This window comes from Anolis carolinensis, chromosome 1, assembly GCF_035594765.1.
Source record: "Anolis carolinensis isolate JA03-04 chromosome 1, rAnoCar3.1.pri, whole genome shotgun sequence".
Lineage (NCBI taxonomy): Eukaryota > Metazoa > Chordata > Lepidosauria > Squamata > Dactyloidae > Anolis > Anolis carolinensis.
In genome coordinates, this window is record NC_085841.1 from 61,325,459 (window position 1) to 61,347,233 (window position 21,775).

The 21,775-nt window shown below is 40.6% G+C and overlaps 1 protein-coding gene across 2 annotated transcripts in view; it reads right to left on the minus strand.

Moving 5' to 3' along the window:
* Positions 1–21,775, minus strand: part of slc35f3 (solute carrier family 35 member F3) — a 146,659-nt gene that overhangs the window by 22,597 nt on the left and 102,287 nt on the right. The window lies entirely within an intron of this gene.

The window sequence follows — 21,775 nt, forward strand, 5'->3', positions numbered from 1 at the left end:
ATAAGGTGACCACTAGAAGGAACAGGACCCCGGTTGGCGGCTCTTGAATGGGTTTCTTGACCGGGTTGGCGAGCCTCTCTACGCCCGGTCGTTGGCTTCCCCCGCCGGCTGTGTGCCAGCCGCCTCAGACGCCTTCGTCTCCGTGGAGGACGCCGCCGCAAGACGGGCGGCGGGCTTCCCTTTGGCTGGGCACTCTCTGGCAAAGTGGCCCCCATTTCCGCAATACCAACAGAGATTTAGGCGTTGGCGGCGGGTCTTCTCGGCGGCATCTAATCTGGGACGCACATTGCCCAACTGCATCGGCACCTCCTCGCTCCCTCTGGGGTATGGGGATGGTGGTGGGGGTCTCCACACTGGACGTGGCTGAACGCTGGCGGGAGCGGGGGGTTTAGCCCCAGCTCTACCGCTCTGGCCTCGTACCCACTGTTTCCTGTTGGCAATCATGACTTCAGCCCGTAAACATTGATCGATGAGTGCTTCAAGCGTTTGGGGAGGATCCACCTTGGAGATTTCCTCCAGCATTTCAATGTTGAGACCCTCCCGAAATTGTCCTCTGAGGGCAACATCGTTCCAGCCGGTGTTGTGGGCCAGCACTCGGAACTCGGCTATGTACTGAGACATGGGTCTGTCTCCTTGGAAGAGGCGGCGGAGTTTGTGACCGGCTGCCTCCAAATTGTCCTCGATTCCCCAAGTCTCCTTAAGGTGGTCCAAGAAGCGTTGCGCTGATCTTAGGTGTGGAGAGGCTTGGTCGAACAGTGCCGTCGCCCAGTTGGCCGCTGGCCCGTCTAGAAGACTGTAAACCCACGCCACCTTGATGTCTTCTTGGGGAAACTCGGCAGCACGGGCCTCTAGATAAGCTTGGCATTGGCGACGGAAAACATGAACCTTAGAAGCTTCTCCAGTAAACTTGGTTGGCAACGCCATGGCCGGAAGACGGATTCCGCGTTCCTTCAAACCCTTTATTTCCCCATCCTGTGCATTGAGCTTATCACGGATTCGGTCCACCTCATCCTTGTCGATGGTATAGGTAATCGGCTGGCCGCCCGGTCCAGGTCCGGCTCCGGTAGACATTCTGGCCGAGGTTAATTGGTGCTTAGGTTGGCGGAGTCAAACTGTCACGACCCAGGCTACAGAGCACCAATAACCATACGCAGAGGCCAGATTCTATCTAATATCTTTATTAAGGAAATATATAAAGTTAATAAAAGCAAATGTAAAAGTTAGTCCAGAAGCAGACCTTTCAGGAAAGGTCAAAATTAGTCCAAAGAAACAATGTCCAATATGAAATATTAAGGTCCAAAGTTGTAATCCAATAACCGAAACACTCACTTTGCCAGGCAAAGTGAGGGGAGATGACAAGGTCCTTTAGTCCATGAACTTGAGCAAGGCTAGGAATTAACTTGATACTTGAAAACAAGGCTTGAATCGTGGCACAAGGTAACAAGGAACAAGAACAAGATCCGTGGAATTACTTGGTAAAATCCGTGAAACAAGGCAAGGTTTAGTCCTGAAAGGCGAGGCAAGGTCCGTAGGTAAACAAGGCTGGGAAACAGGAGCGAAGGCTTGAAAACAAGAACAAGGCTTGAACAGGAACGAGGCTTGGATCGGAGCGCGCTGTCCAGACACAACTCGCTCCGGAGGCTGACGAATTGACTCCGCAAAGTTACTCCGCGGGTAAAACACCTATATAGAGTCTAACTTTCCCGCCGAGAGCAGTTCTCTGGGAACCAGAAACGAAAGCTAATCTCTGAGACCAGATGTTTGACTCCTTAAAGATTCTCATGGAAAGCAGGCTTAATTGGCTAAATTCTTAGCAATTATTCTAGCACTCCTGCGCGAGGCCGCTTCCAAACCTCTCTGTTGTTTACAAAACTCATGGCGAGAAAACACAGGAGATGTAGCCTCAGTGTTTGTTTGACATACTTCTGGAACATAACCCTCTTGCAGGTGCAAGGTTCCCAGATCTGGCTGGGAAGAATCTGTCTGGGAAGAATCCAGTTCTGACTGGGAAGGTAAAAAACCCAAGTTTTCTTCTTCATCAGGCATCACAATGTCATGAGCAGGACTACAAGGCCCATGAGTCATCACACTCGTCTCCATTTCTAAGATGCAGAGCCGGTATTGTCTATAAACACCTCCAAGGTCATGTGGCCGGCATGACTTCATGGAGTGCTGTTACCTTACTGCCAGAGAAGTACCTATTGATCTACTCACATTTGCATGTTTTTGAAATGTTAGGTGGGGCTAACAGTGGGAGTTCCTGGATTCGAACCACCAACCCTTCGGTTGGCAAGTTCAGCAGGTCAGCGGTTTATCCCGCTGTGCCACCGAGGGCTCCATGCTGGCTGGTATTAGACTAATAATATTAATGTCACAAATTGCACAAAGATCACTTCATTGAAATGGGTTTAAAAGAATGGCAGTAACATTTGTTTTATAAAGTATCTTGCATTTATAGCTGGTTAATTTCTAGCATGAATAGGTCCCAAGGTGCTGATATTGCAAAACAAGTGCCTGATAATATCTGTGATTATGTTCTTTATTTTATTTTATTTCCAACATTTATATCCCGCCCTTCTCACCTGAAGGGACTCAGGGCGGCGTACAAAATTGGCAACAATTCAATGCCTACACATAATTAAAACAGCAATGAAAATCCAATAAAACAATTAAAACAATATAAAGATATGAAACATATGATTAAAATCCATTCCTCCAAAATCCTCATGCTGTAGCCGTAAATCAGTCCGGGTCGTCTTTATCATTTAATCTTCAAAAGCCTGGGCACATAGCCATGTTTTCAGGGCTTTTCTAAAACTCAAAAGGGTTGGGGTTTGCCGTATTTCTCTGGGGAGGGTGTTCCACAGCCGGGGAGCCACCACTGAGAAGGCCCTGTCCCTCGTCCCCACCAGCCGTGCTTGTGAGGCAGGCGGGACCGAGAGCAGGGCCTCTCCAGATGACCTCAGGGATCTTCCTGGCTCATAGGAGGAGATACGTTCGGACAAGTAGATTGGGCCAGAACTGTTTAGGGCTTTATAGGTCAAAACCAGCACTTTGAATTGGGTTCGGTAGCATATCGGCAGCCAGTGGAGCTCGCTAAGTAGGGAGGTGGTACGCTCCCTGTAAGCCGCCCCAGTTATTAATCTGGCTGCCGCCCGTTGTACTAATTGGAGCTTCCGGGCCGTCTTCAAAGGCAACCCCACGTAGAGAGCATTGCAGTAGTCCAAACGGGATGTAACCAAAGCGTGGACCACCGTGGCCAAGTCAGACCTCCCAAGGAACGGGTGCAGCTGGCGCACAAGTTCTTTATGGTATCGAGAGACATACTTATTCCTGTACTCAAAAAAACCTCTTTGATAAAATGTACATCAGCATCAAAATCAAGCTCGCAAAAAACTACTTCTAACATAGCAGGAGCTTCTCTGCCCCAGAATTCTGTTGCATTACTCAGTCATTCAAGTTTTGTACTGTAAGCTCACATCTTCTGTAAGATGTACCCTGCTAATGCTTGGGAAAAAAGGGGATGATGATTTTGTATCTGAAGAGCAAAATAAAATCAGTGACTCCAGAATGCCAGTGAATTTCCAAGGTGGTCAACAGAAAGATGCCAAAGAAAACCAAAGAACAGAAAATAGCAAAGGCTTCCCTGTTCAGCAGTCCTGAACAAAAATACTGCAGTGTAGGCAAGATGCCAACATCAGAGTAATAAGGCACACCAGCAATCCCACTCATCAGAGCACTGTAGTCAAAACTTGGAACATTACTTTTTTATTATAACTATCAGAATCTCCTGTCCATCATTGCTAATGGCTATGCTGCCTAGACGACTCTGTGAGTTACTGGGTTGTTGTGAGTTTTCCGGGCTGTATGGCCATGTTCCAGAAGCATTCTCTCCTGACGTTTTGCCCACATCTATGGGAGGCATCCTCAGAGGTTGTGAGGTCTGTTGGAAACTAGGCAAGTGGGGTTTATAAATCTGCAGAATGTTCAGGTGGGAGATATATAAACCCCACTTGCCTGGTTTCCAACAGACCTCACAACTTCTGAGGATACCTGCCATAGATGTGGGCGAAACAACAGGAGAGAATGCTTCTGGAACATCGACATACAGCCCAAAAAACTCACAGCAACTCACAGCAACCCAGTGATTCCAATCATCCAGGAGTTATGGTTTAAAAAGAGCCATTTTCAGACTCAGACTCAAGTAAACAGCTGACCGACAATTCTTGTGAAGACTGCCATCCCTTTGGAAAAATTCAGACTAGTTACTTCAAAGCTATATTGACAAATTTCTTTATCCCCTACTTACCCCCTTCTCTAAATAGACCCACCTAGATTGACCTTGAAGGAACTGGGGGCGGCGACGGCCGACAGGGAGCTCTGGCATGGACTGGTCCATGAGGTCACGAAGAGTTGGAGACGACTGAGTGAATGAACACACACAGATTGATAATAGTGAAATCCTGGAAGGGTGAAGGAGAGCTATCCAAGAGAGATTGGAGATAAAAGTTATTAGAAATATATAAATGGTCAAGCTCTCTAACGGACTTCGGGACAGAAAGAATGAAGAGTTTGTAAACAAATGGAGACTGGCTTTTGTATATTTTGAAAAGAAGGCAAAAGTGATCTTAGGGAAGCTGTAAGAATAATTTAAGGAATTTACAAGGGTAGGTATTATAGGGTATAAGTAGTAATGCAGGAAAAGCACAATCAAAGCACCCCAACAGATTTCCTTCCAGCCTCTGCTTAAAAGCCTCCAAGGAAAGAGCTTCCACCACACTCAAAGGCAGAGAGTTCCACTGCTGAACAGCTCTTACAGTCAGGAAGTTCTTACTAATGTTCAAGTGCAATCTCCTTTCTTTTAATTTGAAGCCAGTGCTCTGAGACCGAGTTTCCAGGGCAGCAGAAAACCTAAGTCTTCCTTATGACAGCCTTCAAATATTTAAACATGGCTATGATGCCTCCTCTCAGCCTTCTCTTCTGCAGGCTAAACATACCCAGGTCTTTAAGACACTCCTTACAGGGCATGGTCTCCAGATCTCTGATCATTTTAGTTGCCCTCCTCTGGACACATTCGAGTTTGTCAATATCCCTCTTGAATTCTGGGCACAGTATTATTCCAGCTGAGGCCTGACCAAAGCAGATTATTTCCCTTGATCTAGACATTATACTCTTTTTGATGCAGCCCAAAAAAATGAGAGCCCTAGGTCAAGAGGGATTCAACCAGCTACTGAGGAAGAGAAAAGATGGCAAGAACAAATAGAATTGCATCTGATGACACAACTTATCTCAAGTCTTAAGGATTTTCAGCTGCTATGTACAGAGATGAAGAAAAGGCTGAAGATGTACTACATTTCTAGTAGGAAGAGGGAATGCAAGAAGCATGAATCAGATAAAGCTAGGTATTATACTTCTAAAGAGCCATACAGTTCTCCAGGTCATGACAGGCTTATATAGCCAAATGTCAGTGAAGGTCAGAGTCAATGGAGTCCACTAGTCATGCTGAGGCTGTTTTAGCAATCATGCTGGTGACTGCAATTTCAAATTAATTCATTGCATCACAAACTACTGTGAAATCCAAGTCAGAAATTATAGAACAGTCCAATTTCTGGCTAATTTTTCCCTTTAGACTGAGAGATTCCAGCCCACCTTCTTACCACAATACTACTGTAGTTATTGAAGAGAATCTACCATTGGATGTAGTCTTAATGTTTTTCTATTATAGAATGACGTTAACAGACAAATAAATTTTAAAGATTGCATGTGATATATTAGTCAATATAATCTAATTTTCTTAAATGAACAATTTTGAAAATTGACCTCAAATCTTTTTAATCCAAAGAATGTTCAATCCAGTTGCACTTTATTTTCAAGTGAGTTTGCTTAAAACTGCAATTCCCATGAGTTGAAAATTCACAGTATATCATTGCTGATTTGGACAGTGTTGACTGCCATACTTCATTTTTATAAGATAATCTATTACTATAAATACTTTTTTCAGTTGTCAGTGTAAGAAACCCACACATAGCAGCAGATGGGCAGACTGTGACATCACCAGATTTTATGTAACTCAACCTCATTTGTTATTAGTAGGTTCTTCTTCTAGCATTTTAGGGATTGTCTTATTTGTCTGAAACATTTTACCCCATCTTTATGCGAAAAAAGGCTTTCAGAGTGGTTGACAAAAATCCATGAACATAATCTAAAAGACACAACACCAAGGCATTAGGAGATGGAAAAACACAAACATTAATGAAGTTCTTATGATGGTGGATCAGAAATGGTTGAAAGTGAAAGGGGTCCAAAACTTGTTGAACTCTTACAGATTGTATTTGAGAGTTTGTCTACCATTTTCTTTATCCTTTCCAGACAAGCCAAGACAATGTTGAGATAGCTGATGTTATTGATACTGATAATTTAAGTGACAGAAAGTCACAATGTATGGTTCCTATCAGTTTGTTCAGATATTAGGCAGTGGCAATGATAAAAGGGGTGTCTTCCTCTAATTCTACCCATCTTCCCAACATGGCATTCTTTTGTTCTGCAAATAAAGTTAGTTGAAATGTTACAATGCTTTGACGTGAAGACTTTACTCAAAAGTTGGTTTTTTAGAAAATTAATTTGCATACCATTTTACAATGGACTGCCCAAGACTGATTTGAGATTGGCATGGTTTTGTTAATAGTAAATCTGATAGCTATAATAAATATTTGCGGTATTCCAGGGCACCACCATTCAGTTGTTAAGCCGGAATGTATCCAGAGGAAGTGAGAAAAATGATCAAGGTCTGGAAACTATGACCTCTGAGGAACAGCTGAGGGAACTGGTATGTTTAGCCTGCAGGAGAGAAGGTTGAGAGAAGACAAGACTGTTACGTTTAAATATTCGAAAATATGTCATTAGGAAGCGGGTGCAGGTTTGCTTTCTGTTGCCCTAGAGACTAGGACTTGGAGCAGTGGGTTCAAATTACAAGGAGATTCCACCTAACATTAGGAAGAACTTCTTAAGAGCAAGAGTTGTTCAACAGTGGAACCCTCTGCCTTGGCATGTGATGGAAGCTCCTTCTTTGGAGGCTTTTAAGTGGAGGCTGGATAGTCATCTGTTGAGAGTGTTTTTCCTGCAAGGCAGGGGATTTGACTGGGTGGCCCATGTGATATCTTCCAACTCTATCATTCTATGAATGTGCATGCGTAATTCCTGGCAGTATATATCCATTAGTAAATTGGCAGCCTTTGGAATAAAAATATCATGCATTACCTGCTCTAAATTATAGTGGGACAAAACAGATAAAAACATCATTGTGCGTCTGACTGCCATTGACCCAAGGCACATTTACATGACCAGGAAACCCTGGAGGCTGGTGTGGACTACAGTACTCTGCACCCATCCTGGAATAGCTTCACTGCCCCTTTCATCCCGCTGCAGTGGTGGGATTGAGTCGTGAATGCCGAACAGGACTGAACCCAACCCTGCTGAATGGCCACTCTTACCTCGCTGGTTCTGTCACCATCACTGCTGCAGCTACAGAGCTCCAAGGACCTCCTGGCCCTCCCTGGATGCCATTGCTGACATCTGCAAGGAAGCCCACCCAACTTGGGCAGGGGAGGAGGAAAACGAGGGGTGGGTATCCTTGCAAAGATCAGTAATGGGAAGACTGGCCAACATATAAAAAATTGCTGAAAATACAAAACGGAGAATACTCTCTGAAAACACAAGAAGAAATAAAGATTTGATTTAAAAACGTATCATGGTTCCAATACAGACAGATCCAAGAATACTACAACAGAGACAAAAAAAATGGCTGCTCAGATAAAGATACTGTTTGGGATAAAATCTTACATACAGAGGAGAAAGTAATCACAAAAGCCTACAAAATTTTGCTACAATGGGCCACAGAAATGGAACAAGTTAAGGACTGCATGAAAAAATGGTCGACACACCTGAAACGCCCGATAAAAATGGAAGAATGGGAGAAAATGTGGAACTATTAATTGAAATATACCCCCTCCTATGACCTCCAAGAAAATTGGCACAAAATAATGTACCAGTGGTATATAATGCCCCAAAAATTCACAAAGTGTTACAAAAACATAAAAGCTCAGTGCTGGAAATGCAATAAACAGGCGGGCACATTTTATCACATGTGGTGGGGATGAAAAATTGCAAAAGAGTATTGGAAAACAATCCATGGAACAATGCAAAGAATACTTAAAAGCAACTTTCAGATGTAACCGGAGTACTTCTTACTAGGTATGACTGATATGAATTTCAATAAGAACCAAGAGATCCTATTTAACTATTTCGTAACAGCAGCAAGAATAGTGTACGCAAAGAAATGGAAGACAACAGAAATACCAACCAAGGAAGATTGGATATTAAAGATTATAGACATAAAGAATATGGGCAATCTAACTTACAATTTGAAGATCCATCACGGAAAACCAAAAAAAAAACCAAAAACCAGACTGGACTTTATTGACATATTTTATTGAACAAGAAGAACCTTTTATAAAGATTTAAAGATGGAAAGGTAGCAAATATTATGATATAATTAGCAAATCTTGCTACCCAGAAGAAAAGACGGGAAGTACAACCAACTATTTATATTTATATTTTTATTTTTTATTCTTACTTCTTTTGTATTTTTTCTCTATTTTTCTCTATCTTTTTTCTTTTTCTTTTTCCATCACTTCCCTTTACCAACCATTGTTCTCACTCTTTTTTATGTATAGACAGTTAGACGCATTCAATAAAAATTTTTTAAAAAAAGTAATGGCACCAAGGGACGGCTAGGAGCTCTTTGGAGCTCTGTGGCTGTTCTGATTCAGAACTGGTCAAACTGTTTACATGACCCTGATGTATGGAGAAACTCCAGAGCACTCCCTGACTTTAGCGAATATGGGGCAAAACTGTATTAAGTGTACTTGTCCCATGTTGAGGGCAAGAAGGGCTTGTGTACCACGAGGACACCATCACGCTGATTCTGACCCAGCCAAATTTAAACATTCCATGTGGATATGTCCCCAGTTGCTCCAATGTCACAGAACAGATGAGAAGCCTGAAGCAAGCCAGTGAAGCACTAAGGAAGAAACAGAAGTCTTTAATGCTTGAACTTTTAGATCAATTAACACTTTTTGATATAGTAACCCCTAGACCTTTAATGGAATCTTCTGAAGACAAATCTACTGACTAAGACAAGTCATTAGCACCTTTTTAAATTAACAGATACAGTCACTGGCTGCAATGTATATTATATTTTCAAGATGCCAGCGCAAGAAACTGTTTCCCAAATGTCACTGCGCCAAAGGTGAAGTCACCACAAAGACAAATGTTACAATCTTTTGTATTAAGCAGAAGAGCTGAAATGCCAAGGAAAGCTTCTGGGACATGAGTCACAATGGATGCCTGATGTTGCCAGTACTGATGCTGTGGATGAATATTGCTTCAGTTTGCTTGGCTCTTTTACAAGGCATAACATTAATGCAGGTACAAATTTAATCTTTTTGTTTGAAAAAAACGCAAAAAATAGGATGAAGTAGTAGAATGAATAATATTTTTTAAAAGTGTATCCCATTTGAATGACTATCAATGGGTGACAATTGAGAGTTCTAACTGAAAAATCTTGAAGAACAGATGAGGTGTCAGAGAACTGGAAACATGTAAACATTGCCCCTCTCTTCAAAAAAGGCTTTTTAAAAATCAGGTCACTAGTTTAATAAATGGCTGAAGCCATGCTGTGTGTGTTGGTTATTTGGATTCCAACAAACACATTTGAAAAGATCCTCTATGATATTTTGGTAAGAACACTGAATAAATATGAAACAGATGGAAACACCATTGGATAGATCCATAATTGGTTGGAAAACTGCTCAAAGAGTTGTAATCAGTGGCTGTGCTTCAAATTGGAAGTGAAGAGCTGCAGTGTTTTCTTCTGGGAATAAAACTTTTCAATATTTTTATCAATGATTTAATGGGGTGGACAGAATCCTTACCAAATTTTCAGGTGATACAAAACTAGGAGGGGGAAGGGACATTTTGGATTTTGAGTTGCACTGGAAGCCCTAGAGATTTCCAAAGAGAACACTTTTCTAGGGATTTGAAGGTCCTCCAGGAAACTGATCATAAAGTTGTGCTGGAGGATTTATGGTTTTCCTATAAAGGTGAATTCCACTCTGAACAAACTTTGCTGAAACACACATACACGCATACACAAACCATCAAACCTATAGGCTTTCTTTACCTATATGTCAGAGACAACTTGAAGGTACATAACAATCACATTCAAACTATTTCTACAATAATGGTTTTTGGATTCCTCAGTATATGGGATCCACAATGATAAAGAACCTGGATCTGAAGAATACAAATCGAATTATATTGCCGATGCAGGAATCCACAGCTAAAACTACCTGAGTTTTGCTTAGAAATATCTAAGTAGCCTTTATATTAATTCTCACTTAGTAACAGATGAAAAACACAGGCATGGAAGCATGCTGGCTGACACTAATAGTATTATTGCCATGTACCACCACGATTCTGATTGACAGTGCAAAGACACAAGAGTCTGATTTGCCACCTAACATTTGTAGCACTTTTTGTTCCTCTCCTGTCCCTTTCTGCCCTATCTCTGAAAGATGAAGATAAAACCCGAATTATAATTTGTATTGTCCTATCTTCCTTAATACTTTCTGAATGTCTCAGAATGGGAAGGATGACAACCACATTGTATTCTACTTTGCATTTTTCTTCAGCGACCTTAAAAAAAGTCATCTTGTAGCATTTTCCATTGATGAAAAATATGCACAGGCTTGGTATCCCATTTTCCATCCAGTAATACTCCTTCGTAGGCTAGGTATACACTGGTCTGTCGCAGCTAGCAAATTGGGTTCCAAACTCTCAACCCCTTCTGCGGAAGTTGTACCCTCGTCAAAGGAGAAAAACTCCAAAACAAACTGTCCTTTCTGGTTTCTGGACTCTCCGTCTTCAAACCTCTTCAAACCTCTCTTCGGTTCCACTTCAGTAGCTTTTCAGCAGCAATACCATCTTTGCCACCATCACAGCATCTTCATATTCACCTTCACACCTCTCCTCTCACTCTACAACACTACCACAACAACACTAACACAAGACTTACTCAGACTCTATTAATAGCCCTCAATCTTAAGCAGGTGTCTTAATTGCTGCTGGTCAAACATAGATGGGACATGATTCTTGCAAACACTTATTCATTTTCACATAAGAAATGACCTAAATAATATAAAACTCTGACATGGTCTAACTAGAATTCAAAGTCAGAACCATGTTAATCTGGATCAGTATGCAAAGTGAAGGAGTATCAGGACATCCAATTGGACCCTTTCCTATGAAAGCAGATGAAAATCTAGAAGATTTTGAAGGAGTATGGTGCTACTGCAGATAAGCAGGTATGTAGTCAAAGCTCCAGGCAGCACTGTTGATCAGACTTTGGTTTATGCCATGGGATTCCCTATCAGAGGGATCACAACCTGTTTGCTTTAAGAAGATTCAGGGTGCAGGAAAATGGAAATGTAACTTACTATGTGTGAGTGTGTCTTCAAGTTGACTGTTGACATATGGTGACCCCATGAATGCCATGAGGTTTTCTAAAGTTACCTACCCCAAAATGTAAACCTTAGGTTTGTCCCAGCAAATTCTGCAACATCTGCTTTGGGCTCTTCTGACCAATGCTAGACTGGGTCAACAGCAACTGAGGTACATATTCTAAAGGCCAAGAACAACCTCAAGAAGCATTGGATCAGCTAGCTTGTTTGTTTATTTTCCTACAGTTAAAAGTGTGCAGTTAGGGAGGGAAAAGAGGAACTGTGGGCGCTAAATTTAAAGCAACTACAGTAGAACCCCAGTAGTCCGAGTTAAACGGGCGGACCTTAGCTCGGTCAACCCGGATCACCGGGCTTCTTCTCCGGTCAGCCGGGGCTTGGATCCAGAGGGCGTGCTGCTCCCCTGGGTCCTAGCCCCCGCCAAACAGAGAGGCTTCCAGCCGTGCATGTTGCTAGGTAGATAGCAAGCTCCTAAGGGGCGAGCGCCCTGTGCATGTTGCTAGGTAGCTTGCTATCTACCTAGCAACACGCACACCTGGCGAGCCAGCGAGCAGGTGAACAGGAAGGGCCTTTGCAGCCTTCTCTGTTCACCCGCTTGGATTGCATGGAGGCTCGAACGAGCGGGGCTCGGACGAGCGTGGTTTTACTGTATAAGGAGAATATGTATTTCATTGGAAATAGGGATCAACAGAAAAGGAAAATCCACACTCAAAAAAATTAGATTAGAGGTAGAGGATGCCTTTCACCTTCTTGAAAAACACTCATCAGCTGAAAATAAGCTAAGATTGAAAGAGAAAAAAACAACAAATGGAAGACTTAGACCAGTGGTTCTCAACCTGTGGGCCCAAAAATCTGGTCTGCGAACCTCCTTTCTCTTTATTTATTAATTTATTAATGTTATTTCCACTCTTTTCCGCAGAGCTGACCATTACATTAGATCAGGGGTCCCCAAACTAAGGCCCAGGGGCCGGATGCGGCCCATCGAAGCCATTTATCCGGCCCCCATGGCACAAGGGCAGAAGTGGGTTGGGCTAAATGATCCAAGGGGTCTCTTCTTCTCTTACAACCTTTATTATGGTTATTATTGTTGTTGTTGTTATTATTATTATTATTATTATTATTATTATTATTATTATTATTATTATTATTAACATTGAGGCTGGTTGGCCATCTGTCAGGGGTGCTTTGCTTGTGCTTTCAGTGCACAAAGGCAGAAAGGGGTTGGACTCAATGGCCCAAAGGGTCTCTTCCAACCCTCTATTATTATTATTATTATTATTATTATTATTATTATTATTATTATTATTAAACACTGAGACTGGGAGGCCATCTGTCAGGGGTGCTTTGCTTGATCTTTTTGTGCACAAAGGCAGAAGGAGGTTGGACTCAATGGCCCAAGGGTCTATTATTATTATTATTATTATTATTATTATTATTATTATTATTGACATTGAGGCTGGTTGGCCATCTGTCAGGGGTGCTTTGCTTGTGCTTTTGGTGCACAGAGGCAGAAGGGGGTTGGACTAAATGGCCCAAGGGGTCTCTTCCAACCCTCTTTATTATTATTATTATTATTATTATTATTATTGTTATTATTATTATTATTATTATTATTATTATTATTATTGACATTGAGGCTGGGAGGCCATCTGTCAGGGGTGCTTTGCTTGTGCTTTCGGTGTACAAAGGCAGAAGGGGATTGGACTCAGTGGCCCAAAGGGTCTCTTCCAACCCTCTTTATTATTATTCTTATTATTATTAATTATTATTGCTCGGTGGCCAACTATAGTCCGGCCCTCCAATGGTCCAAAGGACCGTGAACTGGTCCCCTGTTTAAAAAGTTTGGGGACCCCTGCATTAGATAGACCACATCAGCTCTAGATTATTAAATATGGTTTTCTGTGAGCAAGCAATTGGCGACTACTGGATGGTCTACGTTCTGTATCAGAAATTACAGCTGATGTGATTTGTCCAATGCAATTTTCTGAATGAGCATTCCAATTAACCAAACCAAATCTAAAGTTGACAAAAAATGTTATGTAAGCCTTTTGGTACTAATATTAGAAAGTGGTCCCTGGTCAAGTGGGCCCTGATCAAAAAAAGGTTGGGAACCACTGCCTTAGACAAAATTGGGGCCACAAAAAACTATGGGTTAAATATTTTTACCAAATTAACTTGATTAATAATTTGAAAAGACTGGCTAGAGCTCCAAAAACCAAATAAGCCAGAAATAGAATTCTTGTAGATATACTCTTATGCCAAAGTCCATCATCTACCTTTGAAACATGTACTTTTATCTCAAGAGCATTCAATTATTTCTTTTTTTAAAGACTCTTATCCACTGGATTTAAGATGGTTTAAGTCTATTATCACACATTTTAGAATTTTATGTCAGCACTTCACACTAATGCATTAGCATGGCTGAGTAGCACTTGTTCGTGCAATTAATCATATTTTCTTCAGAGACAGATAATCAAGGGATGGTTGTGACTCTAATTGTTGATTACAGATCCACAACTACACAATTAGACAGCATGGTCTTTGCAACCCTCATTGTGAAGTAAGCTCCTTTACATCATTCTCTAGGTTTTGAAAAGTACACAGCTCAGTGGTATAATGTTCAAAGCAGCAATATTAAAATTATTTTTAATAAGAGCAACAAGGAAACATTCTGCTTGACCTGGTAAAATAATACACTTTTCAGAGTCTTAAACAAAGATTGCTACATCCACAAGACTTTTATCAGAACTATGGGCTCTAGTGCAAAGATTCTTATGCTATAAGAAGTTCTCAGTTTTGTGGAAAAATCTTCATTGCTCTTGCTGTGTTCAGACTAATACAATACACTTTCTGGCAGCGGTGGGGAAAGTACAGCACCAGGTTAAGTCCAATCCCCAGGGCTGTTTTTGTGGCTCTCAAGGCTTCCAAGTTATCTTTCAATTTTTTCTTAATTCTGCACTGTTTGTTCGAAATTTAATCTGTCCATCATATGAGATAGGGGTACAGTATTTATTTATTTAGCTGTAAGGAATAAATAGAACCGTTCATCCAGTCCAAATATTTTACTAGTTGTCTTGGCTGTTAGAGCTATGGTCTGTCTTCCTTAGAATGTTTAGAATAAAACACACACTGTAGAGATTGCCATCATGTCTAATCTATTAAAGAAGGTACCTTTAAATCAGAATTAAATAAAGGCCTACAAAGCTTTATTAATTAGCTAATATGAAGAAAAATGCACCCTTCTATAAGCCAGAGATTTACTTCACTACAATTACATTGCTACTATCAGGCAGGATGGTCTTTTCAAGTAGAAAGGCATAATCCCCAGTGTCAGAATAATTGGGTTTAGAGAGTTTACTGCAGGTTTCACTGATTTAAACACAACGAAATTTGGGCCAAGGGTTTGGGGGGGAGGGAAGTATCTGTAAGCTGTAGTCTAGCCCCCCTATTTTTTTGTTACTAGGATTTTATAAAAAATATTTTTTTAAAGTTTGCTTACTATGAACAGGTGGCAGAGCAGATACTCACAGAAATCAAGCAGAGCTTTCCATTTCATGGTACTACTGTACCCACTGCTCTGTGTCAGTCCAATCCATTGTAGTCAGTGAATTAAAAGCAGGGGCCCTTCCGCATCTCCCATAAGCCTATTCAATGGTCTACTTCTCCCTAGTCTTTCAGTGCTGTCCAGGTTTTGCTTTTGCTCATTAATTCCTATGCGAATTCCCATGCAACAATCTGTTTTTTCCACGCCAGTATGCAGAATTACAAGCAAGATTGTGGGTGTAGTTGTTAGCTAGGACTTCAAGTTGGAGCACAAAAATGTTCTAATGCATATAGTCAGAGCCCATAGCAAATTAGATCCTACTCTGAATTCTGTTTTGGGAGAAGAGCAGGATATACATTCAATAACTAAATACATAAGAAGCATAAAGTACAAACCAGGGCCTAATTAAAATAGCATTGTACAGGCAAATGTCCACAGCTTTTTAAATGGGAATGCTTCCAAAGAGAAAGGATGTAGTGGGTAACATGGCAGAGCTTCTAACATCCCCAACCAACAGCAGATATTATAAAACAGAAGACAGAACAAGATATAAAACTTAGAAGAATTTAAATGTAGGTGCAAAACAAAATCAACAGCAGAACAGGAATTCAAAAAATAGCAAGAAGAAAATTTACTGCCTGGAAGCAATTGTACAATTATTAGTCAAAGGCTAATTAACCACTTAGCTACTTAATGATTTTTTGCTCAGCTCAAAAGTAAACTTCAGAACACTTTGTGTTGGCTGAACTCTTGAAAGGGAGTCACCATAACACATCACCAATGTGTGTCTTTGTGTGACTGTGCACACATGTGCATGAGAGGAAGATGTAGGTATTTAGTATCAGCAATTGAATGGGAACAGAATTGGTTCAATTTTTGACCCAGGAAATACTGTAGGATACACTGTTCACATCTTATGAGATCTAGGGAACATAATATAGTAGAGGCTCTGGGTTATCCGAGGCGCCGTCGGGGGCGCCCCTCTCTCTCCCTCTCCTTCTCTCAAGTTCGAGAGAAGGAGAGGGAGGAGGAAGCGCCCGGTGATTGCTGCTGCCTAGCAGCGATGGTGAGGCGCTTCCCAAGGGACGAGATGTCGGCCCAGGCAAGCCCCTCGCAATCGCTCCTGCCTAGACAGGAGCAATGGTGAGAGGCTTCCCAAGGGCCGAGGTCTCACGGAGGGACGTCCCTCGTCATGACCTCGCCCTTCAGTTATCTGAGATGGGGCCTGCCCCTTTATCTCGGATAACAGGGGCTCTACTGTATTATGAAATGTGATTTTCTGCATCTTTCAAAATTCAAGGTCAAGCTAAACCCTTTAAGGGCTGGTGAAGACAGTCCAGCTTCATTTGGGCAGAACATTTGTAGTGTTCATTTGTAGTGAACATTTGTAGTGATCCTCTACAGCAGGGGTCCCCAAACTAAGGCCCGGGGGCCGGGTGTGGCCCTCCGAGGTCATTTACCTGGCCCCCGCCCTCAGTTTTATAATATAATATATTGTATATACATATAATATTGATAATAATATTATAATGTAATACAATATTACACTAATAATAATACCATATAATAATATTAATTATATATTCTATATTACATATAATATTACTAATAATATTACAGTATAGTTCAATATTATAAAGAGTGATGGAATCCTGGCGACCGACAAAACAACAAAACTACAGGCCCCCCAACCTCGAAATTTGACAATTCAACCCATCATCCACGCCTCTAGGTTGATACAACAAAAAGAAAAGAAAAATAAAGTCCTAATTACAGAGAGAGGAATAATTGTTTTTATCCAATTGCTGCCAGTTAGAAGGCTAAGCTCTGCCCACTTGGTCTCCTAGCAACCCACTCAGCCCAGGGAACAGGCAAAGTTAGGCCTCACTTAGGCCTCTTCCACACTGCCTATAAAATACAGACACCACCAGACAACGCCACAGCAACGCGTGGCCGGGCACAGCTAGTAGTAATATATAATGCTAATATTGTGCTATGCTAATAATATAATATATTGTATGTACATATAATTTGTAAGCCACTCTGAGTCCCCTCTGGGGTGAGAAGGGTGTGATACAAATGTAGTAAATAAATGCAGTAAATAAATAAATAATAAATAAATACATTTTAGACTTAGGCTCACCCAAAGTCTGAAATGACTTGAAGGCACATAACAACAACAACAACAACAACAACAACCCTAATTAACTTGACTATCTCATTGGCCAGAAGTAGGAGCACACTTCCCATTGAAATCCTGATAAATATATGTTGGTTAAAATTGTTTTTATTTTTAAATATTGTATTGTTCTTTCATTGTTGTTCTTCTTGTTGTTATTGTTTTTGCACTACAAATAAGACATGTGCAGTGTGCATCGGAATTTGGTTTTTTTTTTTTTTTCAAATGATAATCCGGCCCCTTAACAGTCTGAAGGATTGTGGACCGGCCCTCAGTTTAAAAAGTTTGGGGACCCCTGCTCTACAGTGTCTACTGCATATATTCTTTTTGAGTTTTTTTTCATGTTAGCCAAGTTGATGTCCTTGGCATGTTCTTTGTCTTTCTCGAGGCACAACAGGTTTGCTTTTATTAATGACATGGATTAATAAGTTTTGGCAGTGGAAATATGTCAAAATATTGAATGAGAAGCCATATTCCAGATCTGGGCCATGAGATCTTCTACTTGGAGAGGACACAGTGCCTTCAGGAGTAGATGAAAAAGCACTCCTTTTCTCTCACTTCTTTTCTCTCATAATTAATTGAGAGAAAAGGGACACGCTATCATCATTAAATTAGTTTTGTTAGATTGTTATTATTATAAGATTGGTATTTATGCTATTCTTCATAAACATTTTAAACTCTGAAGTCAGGTCAGTCTCCTCCTACCCTGATGCAAGATAAAATAAGCAGGTAAAACATTGGGAGTAGCCAAATAATCCCAAATTAGGGCATTTATTAAGATGGCCACATGATCACACCCAGAAATTGAAATTATTGTTCACAGAAGTCACAGAGAAGTCATATAGTCAATGGATGTATTAGTCACCTCCAAGATACCAAGAAAATATTTCCATAAAATTATGTTAATATATTATGATGATGCAGCTCATAAGGAAAAAGATCTTTTATTTAAGGAGTTTAAATTAGTTTTGAAAATTCCTTGGTAATTGTTCAGAAGCCATGGCTGTCCCCAAATAAAATCAGTGTGGATCCATGAAACTGAATTTTTAAAAAGCTATACAAGAAAAACTGTTTCAACACCTCATGCTTAAATTGTTCCCATCTACCACAAATACTGCCCTCAGACCTGGTTCTTCCAACAAGTCCAAATCGTAAGCAGATGCATCAGTGACTAGAATGTAAAACCAGGCATTGCAGCACTGTAATGCACTGACTCATGCACTCAGAACATTAAAAATAAATAAGAACCTTGTTAAATAAATTCTTTCCCAGCGATGACCTCATAGGTCCCATAATCTAATCACAATTTGCTGATTGAAGACATTTCATGTATTTAAGATTTCTTAAGAGGTAGAAAGAATTGTTGTCCGATATTGTTATCCAACTATGAATTTAAAAAAGCTTTTCACTTCAAGGATCAATGCAATTTTTTGTCATTCATGTAGTTTTGTTTACTGAACAAGGAAGCTTATGTTTCTGTAGATTCCGACAAGAATTTTGGAACACTGCATCAGTACTGCCTTCATTTAATTTTGCCTACAGTGTTATAGATCTACCCCCTTAATTTGGAATATTTGGCATTCTGAATGTAATGTGAAATACAACTGAATATAAACTAAGGTTCTAAATTGGAGATTTAAATTAGGGACTTCCTAGATTAGGATTTTCTGACTTGAAACAGTTTTCAGTTCTGAAAGCTAAAGGAATGTTTTATAAAACATTTGTAGAAGAATGCTTAATTGACTTCTCAAAATAAGTGCAGAGCAAAACTTAAAAATTTTTGAGGGGTTTGTATAACAACTCCTATACTGGAGGAATTTTGTTATTGTCAATTACCTTCAACCTGACTTTGGCTTACAGTGACCCTATGAATGGTTCAAATGAGGCAGTGCGGGGATGAATGGACTCCATGGTGTCCACATGACACAAGTTGGGGCATTTGCCTTAACATCTGCCAAGACAACATGCCCTGTCCTGTGTTTAAAAAAGTTGCAGGGTGCTTCAGTGCTTTGGCAGTGAAACAGTTGGACAGGTTGATATTCAGAACTGGCCCTAGCTGTTCACAGTCATCCGACTTTCCCTGGGTTCAGGTGGCCCACATCAGCTCTATCAGATCATCCCCTTCTTGACCAATGCTTAGCAGCAACCACCAGATATGAAACTGTGTCTACTGATGCTGGTCTTAGTGCCAAACTGATCTGAGAAAAGGAGCAATTCCTCCTCCCCACCCACATCCTGTGTTGCTCTGGTGTTCCAGCCAGCATGAGTAGATGCAATGAGAAATGACTACCAGCAGTGTCATGACTGATGATCACTACTAAGCCAAGGACAAGAGGGGATGGTAAGGGTGGTCATCTGGAGATGCCAAACTGGGTTCAGTCCCATGCAGACTCCATCCAGCTGCTAGGCTGGCTGAGTGTCATGCAGTATTTACATCTGCCAGCTACTGGACTAACTTGGTGCCAATCCAGAGTATCCAACTCTGAATCAGCTCTGAGGTATGTAGTTTGTATAAAATGTGCCCCACACCATGCTATCTTCAATAGTCCCACGAAGGACTTTTATTCCAAAAGGCAACCTTTGAAAGATCTGATTTGGAGGTACCCACATGGGCTGATGGCACAAAGATCAACCCTACAAATTGAAGTTATGTCTACCACCAACTTGTAGCCTGCTCTAATGTCTGAGTTTCAAAACTCCTTGGTTGTCACCACAGAAGCAGTTCAACCTATTTGCCCTGTTCTTAATATCTAGCATAAAAATGCATGAGAAAAAAATTATTGCGTTGTCAGATGTACATATTTAGTTTCTCAGATTTGAAACAATGGAAGTTTACTGAGATTCAGGATAAAGATGTTTCGAATAAAACTAAAAAATGAAGGAACCCCTCTTCACTAAGCAATTGCACTCACCCCCATTAAATTTTGTGAAACAAACCCTAGGACAGTCAATACTAAACCATGTAACAAAAACAATCTTACAACCTAATTTAAAAATATTTGCAAACTGTAAAGATTATTCCTTGTTCCAATAGATCAAAATTTCCCACAAGGATGTTTTAAAACTCTACGGATTCAAAGGGATAGTGGATTCCAGGTGGATTCTTCATCAGATACGGCAATATGAACTGAAATTCAGCTTTTTGGCACTTGGGTCATGGAGAGGTGAGCCTTTCAACAGTCTAGGAAGGTAAAAGGTAAAAACTGTGGAAGATGTCCAATCTACTCTTAATAAACACAAAATATCAGTAGTAAGTTCTGGCTTGTAAGTGGCACTGATACATCCAATTTGACAGATACCTTGCTATGCAATGTGGAAACCAGACCATAGTGGTGAGTTAATTTCTCTACAATCACATCAATTAAAGCATAGGTAACATTCAAACACAGCTAGTAGAGGTGTGCATTCATATAGAATAGCTGTTGATTTTGTGTAGTTTCATTTGTGTCATATCATTTTCATATTCGTGTCCCGCTAACGAAAATGGGTCGCCTATATGACACAAATTTTCATCTAGCGTATGAAGAAAAAAATGAGTATTTTCAGACCATTGGCTGCAATGGGAGGGCTTCGGAGGCTCACCCCCCCCCTCAGTTTTTGGGCTAGAGGGGTGAAAATCGCCACACATGGAGGACATTTCGACCCCTTTTAGCTCACCATTTTTTAAAATGTTTGGGTCTTCCTCTGTTGTTGTACTGTTGTTGTTGTTGTTGTTGTTATTATTATTATTATTATTATTATTATTATTATTATTATTATTATTATTATTATCAAGACCCATTAATCCACATCGGATGTAATTGGGAGGCACTGCTCTCTCAGACTCAGCTTAGGGTGCCAGAATAACTACTGTTCTTAATAATAACATAAATATTATTATCAAGACCCATTGATCCCCATTGGATGTAACTGGGAGGCACTGCTCTCCCAGACTCAGCTTAGGGTACCAGAATAACTGCTGTTCTTAATATTAATATACATATCATTATCAAGACCCATTGATACACATCATCTGTAATGGGAAAGCAGCCCTCTATCAGTACCTGTTTATTGCTACGGGGCCAAAACGAAAGGAAAATAAAAGCAAGCGGCTTTTATTTTGATGTTGCCTCTCGTTTCCTACAAAAATGTCATAATTCGTTTTCTGTAGCTGAACGGTTGAAAAGAAACAATAGCATGAAGGAAATGAAGGAAAAATTTTTGTGCACATCTTTAACAGTTAGCAGCTCCTTAACATTTTCCTAATTTTCAAATTGTTTGCTGTCCTTTTTTCTTTTCAGACTATTTCTGACCTGCTAGGAGAAACAGATATTTTAGCAAATACTTTCCCAGAAAATCTCAAGACAGGCTAATAAAGTAGTGCACTTTTTCAATGAGATTGCCTATAAAGAGGAAATCTTACCTTTTGCTTTGTACTGCTTGTTGCTACCTAATGATTTAAACTTTTTAAAGAACATGCAAATTTGAAAGGAAAAC